Source organism: Sus scrofa, chromosome 3, assembly GCF_054392235.1.
Source record: "Sus scrofa isolate SSC_HxYL_T2T_F1_AM1 chromosome 3, Sscrofa_HxYL_maternal_Yorkshire_Landrace_v2.0, whole genome shotgun sequence".
In the NCBI taxonomy this organism is placed as follows: Eukaryota; Metazoa; Chordata; class Mammalia; order Artiodactyla; family Suidae; genus Sus; species Sus scrofa.
The window spans coordinates 84610996-84632976 of record NC_139385.1 but is presented as its reverse complement, the minus strand read 5'-3'; the positions used below and the strand labels follow the sequence as shown (position 1 = coordinate 84632976).

At 43.1% G+C, this 21981-nt stretch overlaps 1 protein-coding gene across 45 annotated transcripts in view; it reads right to left on the bottom strand.

Moving 5' to 3' along the window:
• ASPRV1 (aspartic peptidase retroviral like 1) overlaps positions 1 to 21981 on the bottom strand; it is a 157167-nt gene that overhangs the window by 75713 nt on the left and 59473 nt on the right. The gene's annotated exons all lie outside the window — the stretch shown is intronic.

Here is a 21981-nt window from a genome sequence, read left to right as displayed (position 1 = left end):
TGACTGGGTTGTAGAAGGGGCGCCCTGTGCACAGCTACCCCCAGAGCAAACAGCCAGGGAGAGTACTGAACTGACAAGACAGCAGCCTTGGGATGCCTGAAAATGCTCTGGAGCTCAGGAGCTAGTTTCAGAGTCAGGTGGCCCCAGCCTGCTGTCTCCACAAAGCTTTCCTGGAGGGGCCAGGCCCTGCACTGCCCTGAACCCCATCCTCACGAGACAGTTTTCCACCTTCCTCACTGGACTTTGACCTGGCCCTGCCTCAGTAGGTGGGCTGTCCTCAGGCAAAGTAATAAAAAGGGTAGAATTTGTCATCCAAGTTCACCCACCACTGCTCCCTAAAAACACCCCAGCTCAAATCCCAGTGGCTTTGTTGTACCCTCTGGTCATTTAGGCTACCCCATCCAGGCCCCACCCCACCCCATTCTTATGCAATGACCAGCTCATAGTCCTTTGTCTACATTTACCTTCAGAATATCAGGGAGCCACTATCAATAAACTTTCACATTGGAAAGAATTTACTTATAAATTCACACTGGTGAACAAAGAAATCCAACAGGAACAGTAACAGGGGATTTCAGGCTATGGTTCAGTGAGGAGGACTTGACCATGAACCCAAGATTACAACATGCCTCAAACTCATGACTAGCCCTAATCAGGAGCACTTCAACCACATCTCTTTTATCCAGAATCGCTGTGGTTCCTGTGAATACGTTTTCTAAAAAATGAAACTTCGGAGTTCCCACAGTGGCTCAGTGGTTAACGAATCCGACCAGGAACCATGAGGTTTTGGGTTCGATCCCTGGACTTGCTCAGTGGGTTAAGGATCCGGCGTTGCCGTGAGCTGTGGTGTAGGTCACAGACGTGGCTCGGATCCCACGTTGCTGTGGCTCTGGTGTAGGCCGGTGGCTACAGCTCCGATTAGACCCCTAGCCTGGGAACCTCCATATGCCGCAGGATCAGCTCAAGAAAACGCCAAAAAAAAAAAAAAAAAAAAAAAAAAAGACAAAAAATAAAATAAAATAAATAAAAAGTGAAACTTCAATGGCCAAAACACTATTGCAAACCGCTTTTAAGGGAAATTGTGCTAAAATGTGGCTTATGGCTAACGCCTTTAAAAAATAACCCTTTCCCACAGAAGTGCTCATCGTTGCAAGCATTCCCTAAGGAACTAGATAATAATGTGATGGTCTTTCCTTATTGTTTCTCTGTCTTGACCTGTGGCTTTCACTTTCCTGTTATCTAAATGTCTATCTCTGGAAAAGACCTACCACCACCCCTCTTCCAGATAATTTTGTCTCTTCTTCAGTGGGTTAAGAAATCAGATAGGCACTTTTCTTAGAAAAGAGTGCTAAGTGTTAACAGAGTTTAAGGCTCTCAGAGGGGTAACACCTGACTTAAACGCAGGGCTTTTGACATAGCTATTTCTACAGATTCTGTTTTCAACAACTTCTAGTTCCAAAGGGAGATGGGGATCCAAGACTCACTCCCACCTGGAGAGTTCCTTATGTTTGTTTGTCATCCATCTTCTGCCTGGTAATGTGCTGTCATTGTTAGGCTGCATGTAACAGTCTAAGATGTTTTGCTCTTATACTCTTTGTTATTCATAGCCCTGCCAGGTGAGCAGCACCAGTGAGCCACAAGAGGCCTGGAAGCTTTGTCTCCATGAGAAGCTTCATCAAGAGGGATCAGAGATACAGTCCTGTGACATTTGACACTGAGCTGGCATCTGTCAGGTGTCTGGAGTGCTTTATAGGCTTTAACTTCCTTCCACAGCACTAAAAACGCACCTGCGCCCCTGGCCACTTTGTGGCACAACCAACTGGGGCCCCAAAAGGGGACTCAGTGGAGAGAGCAGAGCACCACCAGGTGGATTGCCACCAGGAGGACACAGCTGCCAATGCCATCATCTCCCAACTCCTTGAGGCACCCAAGGGGTGACCTCTGGACAAGACCCCCTGGCTGTGTCTGGAGTTGTTCTCAGCAGTAATGACCTCACTCTGCATTTTTCACCCTGTGAATTGTGACCCATTACTGGGTTGTAAAATCAATTCAGTGGACTACAACCAGCATTTTTCCTTAAAAAAATACATAGAACAGAAAATATCCAAATGCATCACACAGCACTATTTTTTACAAAACTTCTGTTTCAGTTTTACACATCTTTGTGTAGGTGTGTGTGTTGGTTGGGACTTAAGATATATTTTTCACTGGGAATAGCAGTCAAGGAAGCTTGAAGTGCAGTAATCTAATGCACATCCACCCTGCAGCCACATCTTCCTAAAACCCATCCCTGACACTTCTGCCCCCAAATGTAATCTGTTCAGGGCCCTGAAAACTGGCATTACCTGGAAGGGACAGGAGTTATGGAAGCCTTCCTGGAAGAAGTAGAGCTTACTATGGCATGAGCAGGAATAGGGAGGGGGGGAAGCAGGGCAGAAGGAAAGGCATGAGCAGTGTCCTGAGGGCTGAGACAGGCTGATGGAGTACAGCCACAAATACCTGCTCTCTTGGGCAGGACACTGAAGGGTCAGGGGTAGAAGTGTGGGAAAAGAAAGCCCATTTGATTTCAAAGACCTATTTTTTCCCTTTTTCTTTTTCTTTCTTTTTTCCCATATCTGCGACATGTGGACATTCCCAAGCTAGGGATCAAACACGTGCCATAGCAGTGATCTGAGCCACAGCAGTGATCTGAGCCACAGCAGTGACAATGCCAGATGGCCAATGCACAGTGCCAACAGGGAACTCTGTTTTCCTTGTTTTTAAACCACACACATATTTAATCAAGAAACTAATACTGGGAGTTCTCTTGTGATGCAGTGGGGTAAGGATCTGGTGTTGTCACTACAGAGGCTTGGGTCATTGCTATGGCTCGGGTTTGATCCCTCGCCTTGGAACTTCCACATGCTGTGGGTGCATCCAAAAACAAACAAAAAACCCCCAAACTAATACTGGAATATTACCCAAATAAAAAAGTAAGTACATGCATGATTATCATGTTCCATATTTCAGAGAAAAGGCATTAAGGATTTACATCATAAATTTATTTACAAACATAGCTAGTGTGTTAAGGTCAAGAGTTTGATCTATTTTTCAAAGAAATTTCATCTCTTAAAATGCTCCTCTTCATACCTGTTTCATGGACTAACTAAAACATCCTTAAGTCTTACGTAACTGCTTATTATAAAGGTGCAGCAAATCAAGATGCAAAGTACAAATTCATAATCAGTAACTGCCAGTTTTTTGGGGATTTTTTTTAGGCCCACACCCACAGCATATGGAGGTTCCCAGGTTAGGGGCTGAATTGGAGCTACAGCCACCAGCCTACACCACAGCCAGAGCAATGCCAGATCCGAGCAGAGTCTGTGACTTATACCACAGCTCTCGGCAATGCCAGATCCTTAGCCCACTGAGCAAGGCCAGGGATAGAACCTGAGTTCTCATGGATACTAGTCAGATTTATTTCCACTGAGTCATGGTGGGAACTCCAAGACTCATTTTCAAAGTTACCTTTGCAGGGCACTCCATAGTAGGGAAGTCAAGGGGGTTGTTAGGAGTCTCTTACTGATCCAGTGAATGCAACCTAATAGTGCCTGCCTTTCCCTTATCAATTTAAATTTTTTAATTAAAATGAAAACATAGCTCCTCAGATTACACTAGCCAGGACTGGCTAGTGGCTATTGTATTATATAGCACAGAAGAACATCTCTATCAGTGCAGAAAGTTCTCCTGGACAGGGATGTTCCTGAATGAGTAAACGAATAATTAATTCTAGGATCACCTTCCCACAAGAATGCAACATCTTCCATTGCTATTATTATTATTATTGCTTTTTAGCGCCACACCTGAGGCATATGGAAATTTCCAGATTAGAGGTCAAATCAAAGCTATCAGCCTATGCCACAGAAACGCAGGATGCAAGCTGTGTCTATAACCTACACCATAGCTCACAGCAACGCCGGATCCTTAGCCCACTGAAAAAGGTCAGGGATTGAACCTGCGTCCTCATGGATACTAGCTGGGTTCGTTACCACTGAGCCATGGCAGGAACTCCCCATCTTCTATTATTTCTATTAAATCTATAGTTCTAAATGCAAAAATCTCTGGGAGAGGTACTGGAATGACTTAAACTCTTATAAGAAAGTAACTGGTTGATATTAAAGGCCTGAAGAAAGCCACAGTAAGATGCCATGGGTGGCTGAGTATGTGTGAAGCATGGCGGGGTGAAGGGATGTTGGAAGGTAAGACATTGCCTCTAACTGAATGTGCTCTCTGAGGATACTGATGGAAGATTAAGCTCTTCCATAAGCAGATGTGGAAAATTTTGAGACCTGAGAGGAAAGGAAGCTACCCACAGTTATTCATCTTCAAGTGAGAAGACGGATTTTATTCCCCAATGGTCCTCAGCAAGGGAGGTATTACCTGTGCGATAACACTTCTTTATTTCTAGGGAGGGAGTAAGAATTGGATGGAGGCCCTCCAAGAAGTGGATGCTTGTGAACTTGGCCCTCTTCTGCCCTCTATGTTCAGTCTATGACTAGGTCCATGGCTTTATTTCTTCACACCTATGACTCCCTGAAAAACATCACAGGCTCAGGCCTAGAGATCCAAATAGTAATTTGGTATTTCCACCAGAAGCCTCCAAGCAACAATCCCAAGGGGAATTATAACAATCTCTGGCCCACTCCCCACCCCTTACCACTCTTCCTGTATTCCCCATTCTGGCTCATCCTCCACCTACTCAAGCCGCCATCCAAGTCAGCAGCCTGTGAGTCATCCCAGACTCCTCCCCCTCCTCCCTTGCTCCCCACTCAAGGTCGTCATCTTGTCCACCTCTCCACTCTGCTTGGAATCTACGCAATACTCTCCAGCCTTCACCAGTACAGAGGCCAACTGCTGATCTTCCTGCTTTCAGTCATGCCCACCTCCAGCCCAATGGTCCTTAACCAAGAAAAGCAACAGAACGACCTGGTGTTTAAAATCTAGGTTTCTGACTTGGCAGATCTGGCCAGGTTGAGCATGTGTACTTTTGCAAAGTGCCCCAGGTGATTCTGTTGTGTACCCTTCATTAAGAGCCACTGCCTACTCCTCCTCCTCCTCGTTATTAATAACAACGAAAACAACAATTAACATTTTTTGTGCACTTACATGTTCCTCCTCGTGTAATCTTCATGACAACTTATGAGGTAAGAGCTAGCATCTACTGCCATATTTCAGTTGTTCAAACTGAGGCAATAAGAACCAGAGCTAGTGAGGGGGAGAACCAGAGTATGACCCACAACTTCTAGCTATTCTTCTCTCTATACTACGGTATAGATTTGCTGTGTGACTCCCTCCTTAAAACCCTTTAAAGACTGCTCTAGAAAAAGATGGGGAGTTTTCACCATGGCACAGTGGGTTAAGAATCCAACTGCAGGAATTCCTGTCATGGCTCAGTGCTTAACAAATCCGACTAGGAACCATGAGGTTGTGGGTTCGATCCCTGGCCTCGCTCAGTGGGTTAAGGATCTGGCATTGCCGTGAGCTGTGGTGTAGGTTACAGACGTGGCTCAGATCCCACGCTGCTATGGTTGTGGTGTAGGCCAGCAGCTGTAGCTCCAATTAGACCCCTAGCCTGGGAACCTCCATATGCTGCCAGAGCAGCCCTAGAAAAGGCAAAAACACAAAAGAACAAAAAAAAAAAAAAAAAAGGAATCTGAAGTATCTGACCGCAGCAGCTCCGGTCACTGCAGAGGTGTGGGTTGGATTAGCAGCCCAGTGAAGCTGCAGCTCAGATTCAATCCCTGGTCCAGGAACTTCCATGCACTGTGTGTGTGGCCATAAAGTTAAAAAAAAAGATGGCAGCTTGGGGACACACTCATGATTTCCCTTTCTACCCAATCTTTACCAACAGTTTCTAAACTCTAAAAGAACTGTTTGATCAGGGTGGTAGTTCCATAGTGTATACAACATAAAAAATCTACTGAGATGTATGCTAAGGATTTGTGACTTTACAGTATGTTCATTACTCCTCAATATAAAGATCCTGAAAAAGTCACTTTAATAAGAAAGAACCTAGAAAAGGTGAAATAGGGAAAAACATGCATGCACAGAAGAAACTAGGAAAAAGCCAGCACAATATTAGCAATTATGAAGAATTCTTGCTGGAAAAACACATTTAAGAACAGATTAAGAAAATATCCCCAGAGCTAACTTAGAGGAAATCATTGGAGGGGAGCAGGCTTGGTTGGCAAGGGCACTGGCTGGAGACAGGGCTCCCTGCAAGGTGGAAAATAAAACCCCACTATAGGCTGGCTTGACTACAATGGGGAGCATATAGCTGGGTCCTGTAGCAGCCACAGGGACACAGGGACACAGGGGCTCTGAAGGTCCATAGGACTGTCTTTGGGCAACCTGGAAGTCAATAGCAGTGAGTGGCTTCTTCCTAAAGAGGCTATGTGATTTCCATATCAAGAAGAAAGTCCAGCTTAACCAAACATAGTTCTTGATGTATCTGATGCTTATGAATACAAAGAGTCCAACTGGGGTCACCCATGTTTCCACTTCCCACTGTGCAGTCCAAGGGAGCAGGGCTTGACTATGATTCTGAAGTCACCCTAAAAGACCACAGACATTTCTGAGGGAAAAAAAAAAAAAAAAAAGAAGGAGTACACTTTACCCTATCACTTATTAGATATATTTTTCAAAAATATGAGTAGAACATCTGCAGTGGGCCTGCAGCAACATCTCCAATTAGACCCCTAGTCTGGGAACTTCCATATGCCATGGGTGCGGCCCTAAAAGGACAAAAACAAACAAACAAACGAAGAGCAGAACCGGAGTTCTGGTTGTGGCTCAGCGGTTAACAAACCTGACTGGGATCCACAAGGATGTGGGTTTGATCCCTGGCCTTGCTCAGTGGGTCAAGGATCCAGTGTTGCCTTGAGCTGGGGTGTAGGTTGCAGACATGGCTCGGATCCAGTGTTCCTGTGGCTGTGGTGTAGGCCAGAAGCTGTAGCTCTGATTCGACCCCTAGCCTGGGAACTTCCATATGCCACAGGTGTGGCCCTAAAAAGCAAAAACAAAAAAAACCAAAAAAACAAAAAAACAAAAAACAAAAACACACACACACATACACACACATATATATAATCAGAACATACGTACTGGCTTAGGAATAGACAATTCACTGGAACACACCAGAGAATCCTAGAGCAGACTCAGGTATATACATGGACACATACTCTAAGATACAGGTGTTATTTCAGATCAGGAGGGCAAGGATAGGTATTTTAATCATTTGTGACTTCAGGAGAAGAAACTTAAATCTTTAACTCACAATTCACCAAAACATGACAAATTCCATCTAGACTTAAATATGAGAAAAAATCCTGAAAAAACAAAAAATGAAACAAAAAAGTATTAAGAGAGAATTTATGTAAATCTATAATTCTATAGCAGAGAAAGCTTCTCCAAGCCTGACACAAAGACAGAAACCAGGCCAGGCCTAGAGATCCAAAAACCAAAGAGTTCTCTCTACCAAGAGACTCCATCAATAATCCTTAGGGGTGGAAGAGTTAATATTATCAAAATGACTATACTACGTAAGGAAATATACAGATTCAATGCAATCCCTATCAAATTACCAAGGATATTTTTCACAGAACTTGAACGAAATACTTTAAGGTTTGTTTGGAAGCACAAAGACCCAGAATAGCCAAAGACATCCTGAAAAAGAAAAAAGGAGCTGGAGGAATCAGGCTCCCGGACTTCAGACTATACTACAAAGCAACAATCATCAAAACCGTATGGTACTGGCACAAAGACAGAAATATAGATCAGTGGAATAGGATAAGAAGCCCAGAATTAAACCCACGCACCTATAGCCAACTAATCTATGACAAAAGAGGCAAGAATATACAATGGAAAAAAGACAGCCCCTTCAATAAGTGGTGCTGGGAAAACTGGACAGCCACATGGAAAAGAATGAAATTAGAACACTCCTTAACACCGTACACAAAAATAAACTCAAAATGAATTAAAGACCTAGATATAAGACCAGACATCATAAAACTCTTAGAGGAAAACATAGGCCAAACCCTCTCTGACATAAACGACAGCAACATCTTCTCAGATCCACCTCCTAGAGTAATGACAGTAAAAACAAAAATACACAAATGGGACCTAATCAAACTTAAAAAGTTTCTGCACAGAAAAGGAAACCCTGAACAAAACAAAAAGACAACCCACAGCATGGGAGAAAATCTTTGCAAATGAATCAACTGACAGGGGATTAATCTCCAAAATTTATAAACACCTTCTCCTGCTCAATACCAAAAAACAAACAACCCCATCAAAAAATGGGCAAAAGATCTAAACAGACAGTTCTCCAAAGACGACATACAGATGGCCAAGAAACACATGAGAAGATGTTCGACATCACTCATTACTAGAGAAATGCAAATCAAAACCACTCTGAGGTACCACCTTACACCAGCCAGAAGGGCCATCATCAGAAAGTCTACAAACAATAAGTGCTGGAGAGGGTGTGGAGAAAAAGGAACCCTAGTACACTGTTGGTGGGATTGTAAACTGGTGCAGCCACTGTGGAAAGCAGTATGGAGATGCCTCAGAAAACTCAAAATAGAACTACCATTTGATCCAGCAATCCCACTCCTGGGCATCTATCCAGAGAAAACCATGACTCACAAAGACACATGTACTCCGATGTTCATTGCAGCACTATTTTCAATAGCCAAAACATGGAAACCTAAATGTCCATCAACAGAGGCGTGGATCAAGAAGATGTGGTCCACATACACAATGGAATATTACTCAACCATTAAAAAGAACGAAATACCAGCATTTTTAGCAACATGGATGGACCCAGAAACTGTCATGCTAAGTGAAGTCAGACATACAATGAGACACCAACAGCAAATACTTTCACTGACATGTGGAATCTGAAAAAAGGATAGACTGAACTTCTTTGCAGAACAGATGCTGACTCACTGACATTGAAAAACTTATGGTCTCCAGAGGAGACAGTTTGGGGGTGGGGGATGTGCTTGGGCTATGGAATGGAAATCCTGTGAAATCAGACTGTTAGGATCATTATACAATAAAAATGTAATAAATTCATTGAGTAATAAAAAAAAATCTCTAGGGGAACAATAACAATCTCTGGCCCTGCCCCCAACCCCTCCTCTTCCTGTATTCCTGATTCTGGCTCATTCCCCACCTGCTCACCCTGTCAACAGGTCAACACCCTGTGAGTCACCCCAGACTCCTCTCCCTCCTTCTTCACACCCCTTCCCAAGATCACCACATCTTAGCCACCTTTACTCTGCCTTGAACCACATAGCTCAATCCTCTCCAGTCTGGCGCTGACCACGGGCCTCGTCTTGCCATTGAGGTACCAGTGCAGGAACCATCTGCCAATGGGGCTTCCTGCTCCCAACCTCCAGCCCAATGGTTTGTAAAGCCTATAGAGACTACCTTGATTGTGTGGACATTTTAGTTTTACAAATGCTTAAAGAGTGGACAAAACTAAATGGAAATGACAATCTAGGATAAAATATTTGTAATACAAAAAAAGACAAAGAGGTAATAGCCTGAATATACATCAAGTACTCTTATAAATCAATAAAACAAAATGAATAAACCACACTAAATAATAATACTGCATAAATGACATTTTTAAAATAATATACCAGGAGTTCCTGTCGTAGCTCAGTGGTAACGAACCAGACTGGTATTCGTGAGAATATGGGTTCAATCCCTTGCTTTGCTCAATGGGTTAAGGATCTGGCATTGCATGAGCTGTGGTGTTGGTTGCAGATGTGGCTCAGATGCAGTGTTGCTGTGGCTGGTTGTAGGCTGGCAGCTACAGCTCCAATTCGACTCCTAGCCTGGGAATTTCCATATGCCACAGGTGCAGCACAGCCCTAAAAAGAAAAAAAAAAAAGACAAAAAACAAAAAAGAAAAAGCTAGATTAAGCAAATAAATAATTTGTCAAAAGAGAATTACCAATGACTACTGTACTGTAGAAAAAAAAACCCCAAGTAATAAGGAAAAGAAAAATAAAGCAATAACATTGAAACAGTATTTTACTTATCAAATTTGCAATTAAAAAATAATGGCTAAATATCAAATGCTTTCACTGATATGTCGAATCTGAAAAAAGGACAGACTGAACTTCTTTGTAGAACAGATGCTGACTCACCGACATTGAAAAACTTATGGTCTCCGGAGGAGAGAGTTTGGGGGGTAGGGGGATGTGCTTGGGTTATGGGATGGAAATCCTGTGAAATTGGTTTGTTATGATCATTATACAATTACAGATGTGATAAATTCATTTGAGTAATTTAAAAAAAGAAAAAAAATAATGGCTAGCTTTGGGAAGGATGTAGAGTTACACAGGACTGGAGAGCCTAAGTTGATATATCCTCTCTGAGGAACAACTGGGCAATATGTATCAATGTCACTGAAAGTGTACATATCATTTGATCTAACAGTTTTACTTAAAGACTATATAACCTAAAGATAAAATAAGAACCTGCACAGTCAGTATTATATATAGGCCACGACTGTCAGTAACTTCAAGGGGTAATAACAAGGGATTAGTTAAATCATAGTAGGTACATAGTGAAATAGGAGAGATCTTTGTTTACTGACAGGAAAACTGTTTGCAACTTGCTGCTAAGTACAAAAAGCAAGTCACAGAACATATGTACCATGAAACTGTGAACCCATTGACATAATTAAATGTGTGTGTAAATATACATTTGTATGTACAGAAAAAGATTTTAAAGAATGTAACAAAAGAGTAACAATATATGGAGTTCGTGGTGAATGTACCCAACTAGGAACCATGAGGTTGCAGGTTCAATCCCTGCCCTTGCTCAGTGGGTTAAGGATCTGGTGTTGCTGTGAGCTGTGGTATAGGTTGCAGATGCAGCCCAGACCCCGAACTGCTGTGGCTCTGGCGTAGGCCAGCAGCTACAGCTCTGATTAGACCCCTAGCCACATGCCGCAGGTGTGGCCTTAGAAGAGACAAAAAAAAAAAAAAAAAAAAAAAAAAAAAAAAGGAGTAACAATATATATCTTTGACAAGTGTTACTGGTATGACTTTTAATCTTCTTCTGTATTCTAAGGGAGTTTCCTACTTCTTTTAAAAGAATCATGCTAGTGTGATACAGACTTTCCTCCCTTCCATCACTTAAGTCTAAAATTCCCACTTGGCTCTGGGAATCTGCATCCCTTATAAGTAATATACAGTTGGCCCTCCATATATGTGAATTCAACAAGCTCAAGATTGAAAATATTTGAGAAAAAATTCCATAAAGTTCCAAAAAGCAAAACTTGAATTTGCCCCTCGCGGGCAACTATTTACATAGCATTTACATTGTATTAGGTATTATAAGTATTCCAGAGATGATTTAAAGTATATGGGTGGATCAGCATAGGTTATATGCAGATACTCCACCATTTTATATAGGGGACTTGAACTATGAATTTTGGTGTCTGCAGGGAGCTGGTGGGGTGGTGGGGGTGGGAATGATACTGGAAGCAATCCCCTGACATGGAAGGACAATTATATATGATATTTCTGTGCTACTGTTTTAATCTTGTGACCTCAATTCTCTTGACTATGGGTATGGTCTACGTCTTACATTTCTTTGTGTTCCCCTCAGTGCCTAGTACATAGCAAGTTTTCAGCAAATGACCCAAAAATGAGAATGTGATTTCTATGCCAGTGCCTCTGTGGGCTACCCAAGCATAGGCTAGTTTGCTCCACAGGTATAGCATCCAAGTCCAGTTCCAGGCTTGTGGCTGTGTGCTGTGGGCCATCCGTCAACATTGTCCTGTGAAGAAGCCTACTGTTGCTAAATATTATTGAGGGATGGGGCTGCTTGTTTAAAGCACAGGCTACTGCTCCTACACTCAGAGGCGAAGCCAATCCAATGGCACCCTTTAATTAATAAGTATTTCCTCTGATGCAAAGTTAGTTTTGATCCAACAGATTCTTTCTCACTTGTTCCACCATCCTCACCCCATTTACAACTTCCCATCTCAGCTGTTGGAGGCCTCCTGTGGAGAAGCACCCAAACTATGGGCCTAGTTAGAACAACACTGTGTCCCTTGTGTCCCAAACCAGACTCAGCAGCTCCTCCTTTATGATGATAAAAGTCTGAGCTCATGTGTAAGCAAATCTACTGCCCAAGCAGCCCAACCTGTAGGCCCAGAGTTTGAACAAGTCCGAAGAGACCACTGTAGGAGTGACATGAGGATTTTTTCATTCAAACTTAACAGGTAAATTTTCATGGTTGTCCATAATCTCTGCAATCAGTACTTACTTCAGTTAAATCCTCTGAAGAAGAAAATATGAAAGCCATCAGAAATGGAAGTGTCAGAATCAACTAGAAGACCAGTCAACTGATTTCTATTTGTATAAATATAAGCTCCCAAGGTTCTGGAAGAAGCAGAGAGAGAAGTCTAGAGCACTCACCATGAGCCTTGCGAGAGGCCAGGCTTACACTGCCACCATGAGAACCTTAAACTAGTACTTTATAGCCCCATGCCTCAGCTTCCTCATCTGTAAATGAGATGATAATAGTGGAACTTGCTTCATAGACTCGTTGTAAGGATTAGATGAGTTAATAGGTATAAACCACTTAAAACAGTGGCAAGGTACAGGTAAGCAAGACACAAGCATTTGCTACTGTTAACAAAAGCAGAGTGTGTCATGGCGACAGCCGTGCTAGGCATTATCTTCCCTTCCATGGCCCAGGATTTCTTACCCTCAACACTATTGACGTTTTGTTGTGAGCAGCTGTCCTGTGCATTGTAAGATGTTTAACAGCATCCTTGCCCCCTCTCTACCCACCAGATGCCAGCAGCATATCCCACCTTGCCCCTCATAAGTTGTGACAGCCAAAAACATCCCCCAAACATTGCTTAATGTCCCCGCTGGTGTGAGTGGAAGCAAAATTGTCCCTGTTTGAGAACCACTGGCAGAGTCTTATAAAAACCACTGCCATGGAGAAGCCATGCCGCACACCCTGACTCCCACCTCTGTACAGGTCTGGTGTGGACCTATACCTAGAAGTCCCATATTGATGTCCTTTATAGTTGGATGAAAGAGCTGCAGGTAGGGAAGTAGAGTGGCCAACTGTGGCTAGGTGGCTGCATTTTCTCTCCTTGCAGATGGAATAGGAAACTGGAGTTTAGGCAGTCTTCTAGTTGAGAAGTATCCTTACCCTTGAGAGACCAAGAGGGCACAGAGAAAAAAGGAGTCCAGGGGCTGACCTCTCCAGCAGCCTGTGGTTGGGTCCTTAGTTAGAGAGTCTGAGCATGGTTACCAACACTCCTGGCAGCCCAGTCCAGCCCAGACAGAAGTCTAGACATGATTCGGAGCTGAAGCCCTCACCACAGCAGAGAAAACACCATTACCTACTGAGGTACCTGGGCCCAAGAGATATAGCCTCTCTCTTCTCAGAAAACAAGTGGGCTCTGTACTTGATTATGGTAAGTAGCACACCGCACTTTTCATAAAATAAACTCCTAACCATTTAGCATCATTGAATTTTAACACGCACTTATTTGACCCAGCAATTGCCCTGCTACAAATGTATTCTATGAACATATCAGCCCAGGTACACAGCATACATACAGGAGCTGTCATATTGGGACCTGATGTCTGGTTCAAATTCCAGGTCTACTACCCACGCAGTCCAGCCTGGGTGGCCAGACCACATACTAGATATGTGTCCATGGGAAAGTTGCTGACCTTTTTGTGACTTAGTCCCTTTGTTAGTGAAGCAGGGGCAATAACAGGGCCTATCTCATTGGGCTGTTACAAGGGTTATATGACTTACTATATACAAAGAACAATGTAGGTGTTCCCTTCGTGGCCCAGCACTTAATGAACCCAACCAGGATCCATTAGGATGCAGGTTCCATCCCTGACCTGGCTCAGTGGGTTATGGATCCGGCATTGCTGTGAGCTGTGATGTAGACTGCAGATATGGTTCGGATCTGGCATTGCTGTGGCTGTGGCACAGGCCAGCAGCTGTAGCTCTGATTTGACTCAACCCCTGGCCTGGGAACCTCCATATGCTGCGGGTGTAGCCCTAAAAAGAAAAGAAAAGAAAAGAAAAGAAAAGAAAAGAACAATGTCTCTGATAAATGCTGGCTATTACTATGTTCATTGTACCCTTAATTGGTAATAGCTAAAAATCTTGAAGCTTATGACAATCAACTGGTTAAACACATGTGACACAACCATTTTATGGAATACTGGGCATCACTGAAAGAAATAAAGTTGAACTATATCTACTTAAATAATATAACTTATTTAACAATAAAGTCTGAATTTTTAAATAATCAAATGAGCTGCAGGTAAGTACATGTAGTTTGAGATGATCGGTATATAAAAAGAGCTATGTATAAATAGAGATGTGTCTTTATCTGCATAGGAAATTTCTAAGGGACTACTCAAGAAACTGTTAGCAATAGTTATCCTTAGGGAGCCGGAACGGAGTACTGAAGGACTTTTGTTTTCTCCATCAGTACTGTTAGAATTTCCTACTCTAAGTATGTATTTTTTTAATATATATATATTACTGGTTTTTTCCAAAAGGGTGAACTGTAAAAACCCTTTGTTGAAACCTCAAAGTTGTGGATGTGAAATGATAGTGAGAAACAATGGTATTTTCAAACACTCTTCCCACCTACACCGAAATTATGACAGAAAACATGTACACTTTGGGTTAAATACCGTTCATTCTGCATCAGACCTGACACGCATTCTGAAAAAAATGTTAAAGAAATTAGGCACATGACTTATATACATGGCTACATGAAGAACTCAGATTGTTAAAAATGGGAAGAGCATATACGAAATGGTCATTTAGTGATTCTAAAGATATTTTCATTCTTGGCAGTCATGAGGATACAGTCAACCAGACTGACCTTTAAATCCTCTGACCTAGCTCTGAAAGTAAATTATCAGACCAATTATAGGCTGAATTTAATTCAAACTGTTATAAACAAAAAATAAATTTTTCCTTAATTATTTTCTACAATTTAACAATACATTTGTGTTCAATTATGACATTTATTGTGAGAGAAGGAATTTTTTTTACAAAATCATTTGCCCCTCCAAGTATTTCCATTGATGTTTTATTAAAATATTTCCTTCCAAATTGTTTATTTTTACCCTTTAGATCTAATGACTATATTATAAATTTAAAAGTGTTGTTATTTTTCTTATTGTAAAATCAATAAATGTTCTAATAAAATACGAAATGGCTAAATAAATTTAAAAAAATAAATAGTAATAAAAATATTACTGGTTTTTGAGTTCCCACTGTGGCACAGTAGATTAAGGATTCTACTGCAGCAGCTCAGGTCACTGCAGAGGTGCAGGTTCAATCTCTGGTCCAGTGCCATGGGTTAAATGATGTGGCACTGACACAGCTGCGGCATAGGTCACAGCTGCATCTGAGATTCAGTCTCTGGCCCAGGAACTTCCATATGCTGCAGGTACAGCCTTTAAATGGAGGAAGGGAGGGAGGAAAGATAAGAAAAACCTGTATCTACTTCTGTGGAATCATTATGTATTACGAAATCTTGTTCAAAAAGTGGCAAAATATAAATAGCATGAGCCACAGGAATGAATCTCAGTTCACAAAATTCAGGTATGCAAGAAACCAAACTTCAGTTTCTATAACTCAAGTCAATGTTTATGGTAAGCTTCTATCCTGCCAACAGGAAACTTAATTCTAGGTGTGTCTGAACACTGAAGTGGCAGACATGGGACATAGGAAGCGGCTGTGAAGTTGGCTGAAGCTAGGTCTAGTAGCCTCTGCTGCTCTATGCCACTATGGGCAGTGAGGAATCTTGGACCAGGCTGCTTGCCCCACCCCACCATGTGGCAACCACTCTCTGGGGTCTTACTCCTGCCTGCTCAGGTGAGATGCTAGAAGGCAGGGAGAGACTCCAAAGACCACAATCTTTCTCCCCCATGTTTCCTGCCCTCAACTGGTCCTAAGGACAGGAAAGCTGCAAAGAATTGGGGGGGTATTTCCACTTCAAGTGAAATCCTTCCATTCTGTTTCTAGTCAAGGCATTCAGCTTAAGCAAGAGAATCTTTTTTCTTCATTAAGCTATTCCACAAATCCTGAAGTTTCCCTAAGTGTGTATGCTTTTGACATACAAAAGCCAGAAATACCTGAAGGTTGATTCCATTTTCCAATCTGGGGAGCTGGCTCGAGAGGAAATAAGCTCCATAAATGTGAGAGTAGAAGAGGGGAAAATTCAGGGAGGAATAAAGAGATCAATCTATCAAATATTATGCAAACCATACATATGTGTAAATGCAGAGTAAAAAGTCTGAACATTTCCACCAAATAATTAGTGAAGCAGTACCCACCAGTAGCATAAACTTTAAGATAGGGGAAGGGGTAGAAGGGGAGCTTTACTTTTTCATTCTGTTTATTTCTAGACTGCTTTGATTTTTAAAGGTTGAAGCTGTGTTCAGTATCGCCTATAAAATCTATTATCTTAAATAAATAAATACCCATACATTTTTTGCCTCCAGGCTGGAGATGGAAGGTGACACAGGTCACACCTGTCTGGCCTGCTGGTGGGAAGAAACCTGAGAAGCATATTTGCATGAGAGGTTGGGAGGTCTGTTGGGAAATAACTCTTTCTATATGAAGAAGGAGGAAGGTACAATGAGTTGATCCAGAAACAAAGCTTTCTTCCATGGAAAGGAAAAGGTTAATTCTGAGCCAGCTTGGTAGTTGTGACTCAGATGTATCCGTGGGGCCAGAGCCAATGGCTCTGTAAGGCAATGGGGGCACCATAAGCCCCACAGCCCTACTCTGATCGTAGAGCCAGCTGACCTCATACCCATAGGAGTGTCAGTTCCTCCTAGCAGGTGTGGGGTGCCTGATGGGTGTGGCAATGTCCAGCAGAACTGATAGCTCCATGGGGTGTGGTGGGGCAAAGGGAGGTTGTAAGCTGGAGGAAGGGAAAAATAGCTGGGGGTGGGAGTAGGGGGTTAAACTGAATAAATTTATCAGCACACTGGAGACACACACCCTGGGGATGCCCAAAGTGCTTATGGGGCGAGCAAGTGGGAACTAGGCAGGACCTGGGATCCTTCACTGCAGGTAGAAGCAAGGGTCAGAGTGACACACATGGATGGGCTCTAATGATGTGACAAATGCACATGAGTTCAGGTGTGTGCACAGGTGGGGAGCACAGGAGACAGAGCCACAAAGTCTATATGGGAGGGGTGAGGAAATGTCTCCTGAGTCAGCAGACACTGGTAACTCAGAGTGGGTGGGAAGGGTGGAGAGCATGAGGACTGGTGCGTGCAAAGGCCAGGAACTGTGAGGGAGTGAGCTAGGGTTTGGGAGAACTGAAAGCAACTCAGGCTGAATACAGGGGAATCGCAGATGAGGTGACAAAGGTTGTGTTTCATGGTAAGGAATTTGGACTTTATGCTGCAGACAGTGGTGAAACTCAGAAGGGTTCTTTAAGCAGGGAAATAAGATGATCAAATTACCAGGAAAATTTTCTCACCACCACACTCCCGCCACTCCTAGCTAACTCCCACCAGTAATGCAGTCTGAATATCACCTCCTCCAGGAAGTGTTCCTTGGTCACCCCTTGGACAGCTAACTCCAAGCTAGGGCTGCTAGGAGTTTCTAAGCACCTTGCATTTCCCCCCATCACTCTGTGTCATGATTACCTGTGTCCTGTATGTATGTGTGTGTGTGTGTGTGTGTATATATATATATATATATTTTTTTTTTTTTTTGTCTCTTTCCTCATACACCGTGAGTGCTAGAGGCCAGGGATTGTGTTGTATTCTATGTTGTATTGCCAGCACACTGCACAGTGCCTGGCATGATAAGAACACAATATATGTTTATTTAATATAAAAAAACTGTGAGAAGATAACTCTTGTGGTTTCCAGCCTAAGCCTTAGAGTAGAGGAAAGGGAAGACAGGGGGATAAGGGAGAAGGTTCTTGCAACAGCTTAAGAAATGGTGAGGGCCTGGTCCAAGGCAGTAGTGGTGGAACTGGAGAGCAGGGAGTGATTGGGAAAATATTTAGGAGGCAGAACTGATAAAGCTGAGTGATTAGATGATGGAAGTTAAGGGGGCCACATAAAAGGAAAAGAACTCCTGGGCTTCTGGCTTAAGTAGTTGGATAGATGAAGGATTAACAGAGACTGGCTATTCCGGAAGAGAAGGCAATGTGTGGAGGTAGATGATGAAATCAGTTTAGACATGTTGACTTTGACATGCCTATAAGGCATACAGGTGGAGAGGTACCAGTGGCAGCTGGACTCACAGAACTGGAGCCCAGGACAGATATCAGGACTAAAGATAGAGATTTGGGAGCTGTCAGCCTGCAGATGGTGGTTAAAGACCAGGAAGGGGTAAGATCACATAGGGAGCAAAGGAGGAGATGAAACAAGGAAGACGTCACCTATAAGAGGTAGGCTGAGGAGGAGCTATGGAGAGAAAGAGACATGAGAGAGGGAGGGAGAAAAAAGAGCAGGAGCACAGCTGCTGGGGGAGAAAGCACTTACGAGGACTAGTGAACGGGGTCCAATAGTGTGGAAAACTGAGAACCCACAAAGGCCCCCCTTACAGTTGAGAAAACAGAGGCCCAGGAGGGCTGAGGTGTTCTGAGCCCAAGAGCTATTATTGACCATGATCACATAGATAAGTAGCTCTCAAATTATGATCTCTGGACTCCTGGGGAGGGGTTGCCCAAGACCCTTCCAGGGCAGTCTAAGAGGTAAAGAACACCTTTATAATAATATCAGAACTTTTTGCAGTTTTTACTTTGTTGACATTTGCACTGATAACATAAAAACAACAGTGGGCAAAACCGATGGGGCCTTGGGAGTTCCCATTGTGGCTCAATGGAAAAGAATCCGACTAGTATCCATGAGGATGCAGGTTCAATCCCTGGCCCCATTCAGTGGGTTAAAGATCTGGTGTTGCCCTGAGCTGTGGTATAGGTCACAGACTCAGCTCAGATCTGGCATTGCTGTGGCTATGGTGTAGGCTGGCAGCTGTAGCTCTGATTCGACCCCTAACTTGGGAACTTCCATATGAAAAACAAAAACAAAAACACACTGGGGCCTTAACACAAATTAATGAAGTCATATTCTTCACCCCCGAGCACTTAACGTTTTAACAAAGAGGCTAGCTTCACATGACAATGTCTACAATGGAGCAATAATTATTAATTTTATTAAAACGTGACCCCTAGAGTTCCTGCTGTGATGCAACAGGATTGAAGTGTCTGGAGTGCAAGGTGACAGGTTCGATCCATGGCCTGGCACATTGGATTAAGGATCCAGTATTGCTGCGGCTGCAGCATAGGTCACAACTGCGGCTCAGATCTGATCCCTGCCCTGGGAACTTCCATATGCTGTGGGGTAGCCAAAAAAAAAAAAAAAAACCATGTAACCCTTGAGTACACATCTTGTTACCGACCTGTGTATAAAGCACCTCTGCTGCATAGTGAAGTACTAGACGCATTTACAGGACTATTTACACTGACAGCTAAACTACCTGCTTTTTTTGTGGAACATCATTTTTGTTAGACTGACAAACTATGATTACTCAGACTTGAGCTATGATTATTCAGACCTGAGTTTCTGGCAGATATTTTCTGGAAAATGAAAGAAGTGAGCTTGTTAAAACAAAACAAAACCTGATAGTATTTTTTGCCAATGATAAAATTTGAGCTGTCAGAGTTCCTGTTGTGGCACAGCAAAAACGAATCAGACTAGTAGCCGTGAGGAATTGGGTTCTATCCTTGGCCTCGCTCAGTGGGGTTAAGGATCTGGCATTGCGGTGAGCTGTGGTATAGGTCACAGAGGTGGCTCGATCCTGCATTTCTGTGGCTGTGGCGTAGGCCGGCAGCTGCAGCTCTGATTGTACCCCTAACCTGGGAACTTCCATATGCCACTGATGCAGCCCTAAAAAGCAAAAAAAAATTGTGACCTGTCAAGTGAAAATTAGAATGAACTTGACAGCTTCCCTATACCTAAAGACCTTAATGATGAAATCAGTGGCAATATTAACAAATGTGATTATTATGAACTCAAATGAGCCTACATTTAGAAGATGTGCATAAATCACTGAGCCATCACTTTCCAAATGACCAATGCATGATGTTACAAAATCAGGCATGAGTAGAAGACTCAAAGTGCAAGGCAGACCAATGGAATTTAATTTAGCTGAGTATAAGAAATTCATTGAGGAGTTCCCGTCGTGGCACAGTGGAAATGAATCTGACTAGGAACCACGAGGTTGTGGATTCAATCCCTGGCCTTGCTCAGTGGGTTAAGGATCCGGCATTGCCATGAGCTGTAGTGTAGGTCGCAGACGTGGCTCGGATCTGGCGTTGCTGTCGCTGTGGTGTAGGCCGGTGGTTACAGCTCTAATTCGACCCCTAGCCTGGGAACCGCCATGTGCCACTTTGTGGCCCTAAAAAATAAAAACAAAAAAAAAAATTTTTTTTGAGAAAAAATTTTAAATTACCAAAATTGACTAGAGGAGAAGTAATACTATAGTAGTAGTAGAAGTATTCTGAAAGTGTCCTTTTAAAATACAAACCCATTTGGGTAGTAAGTGCTAGTGAGCCATTCCTCATCTACCTTTTGTGACAAAACAGATTGAGTCTTTGAAGCCTAAGCATGTCTGTCTGATTGGGAGGAAAGACAGTACTGAGTACAGGGGAGGTGCTGGTACTACCCCTGTTTAGCAGCCCTGGTCAGCTTGGGGTCAGAATACCCCAGGGCCAAAGCAGGCTGCCAAGATATTCTCTGCAAACTTCCCCAAGACTCAAAACCTCAAACATGAGGTTCTGCTTGGCCTGTCAGGTCCAGATGTGCACAGAGATGTCCCTGTCAATCTGGCTCTGTCCGGCCCCAAGGCTTAGCCCACAATCCCTTTGCCCCTTCCCTCCCCTCCTCACTTCTTCCTCTCTCCTTCCTCTTCCTCTTCTTGCCTTGCTCTGTTCCCCTCCCCATCTTCTGTTAGGTGACAAAGAGTAGCTGGGGTGTGGCTGGGGTAGATCTGGCGCTATACCACCTCTATACCTGCCAGAGGGGTTGCACCAGATAGGTAAAGTCCTGAGGCCTAACTCTCAGCCTGCCTCGGCTCATTCCCCAAACTTATTTCTGAATCTGAGGTCAGAATAGGAGAGAGGAAGGGTCCAAGGGGTGTGGTGGTGTGTGCAGTAAAAGGAGATAGTTATCTAGCTCTGATCCCTGTTAGTGGAGTTAATGCAAGAGATCTACATTTACATCTCACACTGGGTGGCCCAGATGAATGTCCCACATACATAAGCATTACTGTGTTTCAAATTTGTCAATGCAGTTGGATATATAAAAATTAAATTTATTTAAATATGTTACCCTGTCCATACCAGATTGTGACCACTAGTCTCAAAAAACAGATACTAGAAGTACAACATCTACATGTGCACATAAACACACACACATTACACATGTGTGTGCATGTGTAATGTGTGTGTGTGTTGGGGGTGAAAATCTCTTAAATACTGTAATGACAGAAAGAGTGATCTCCTGCAGTAAAAGGACGGGGATGACCAGTGTGCCCAGCAATGCTGTGGTCAAGTTATGATGTCTCCTTATGGTCTTATCCATGGGGAAGGGAGTGGGAAGGCCACAGCAGAGTTGAGTTTAAGTAGAAAAAAAGTTTCCTTTGTGGACCTTGCTAATGATTTCATCCTGGATTGACGGTAGCCCCTGGCAGCCGCTTCAGTGGACTCCTTACCTTGCTCAGAGCCTCAGAATTGGAACGGGATGTGGAGAGCAAATACTCATTGTGACCTCAACTTCTACTGAGGTCTGGAGTGGCCAGCCTGTCCAGATAACAGACAGGTGATACTGCAATGATACTGACCACACCTAAGGCTAGGAACTTGATCAG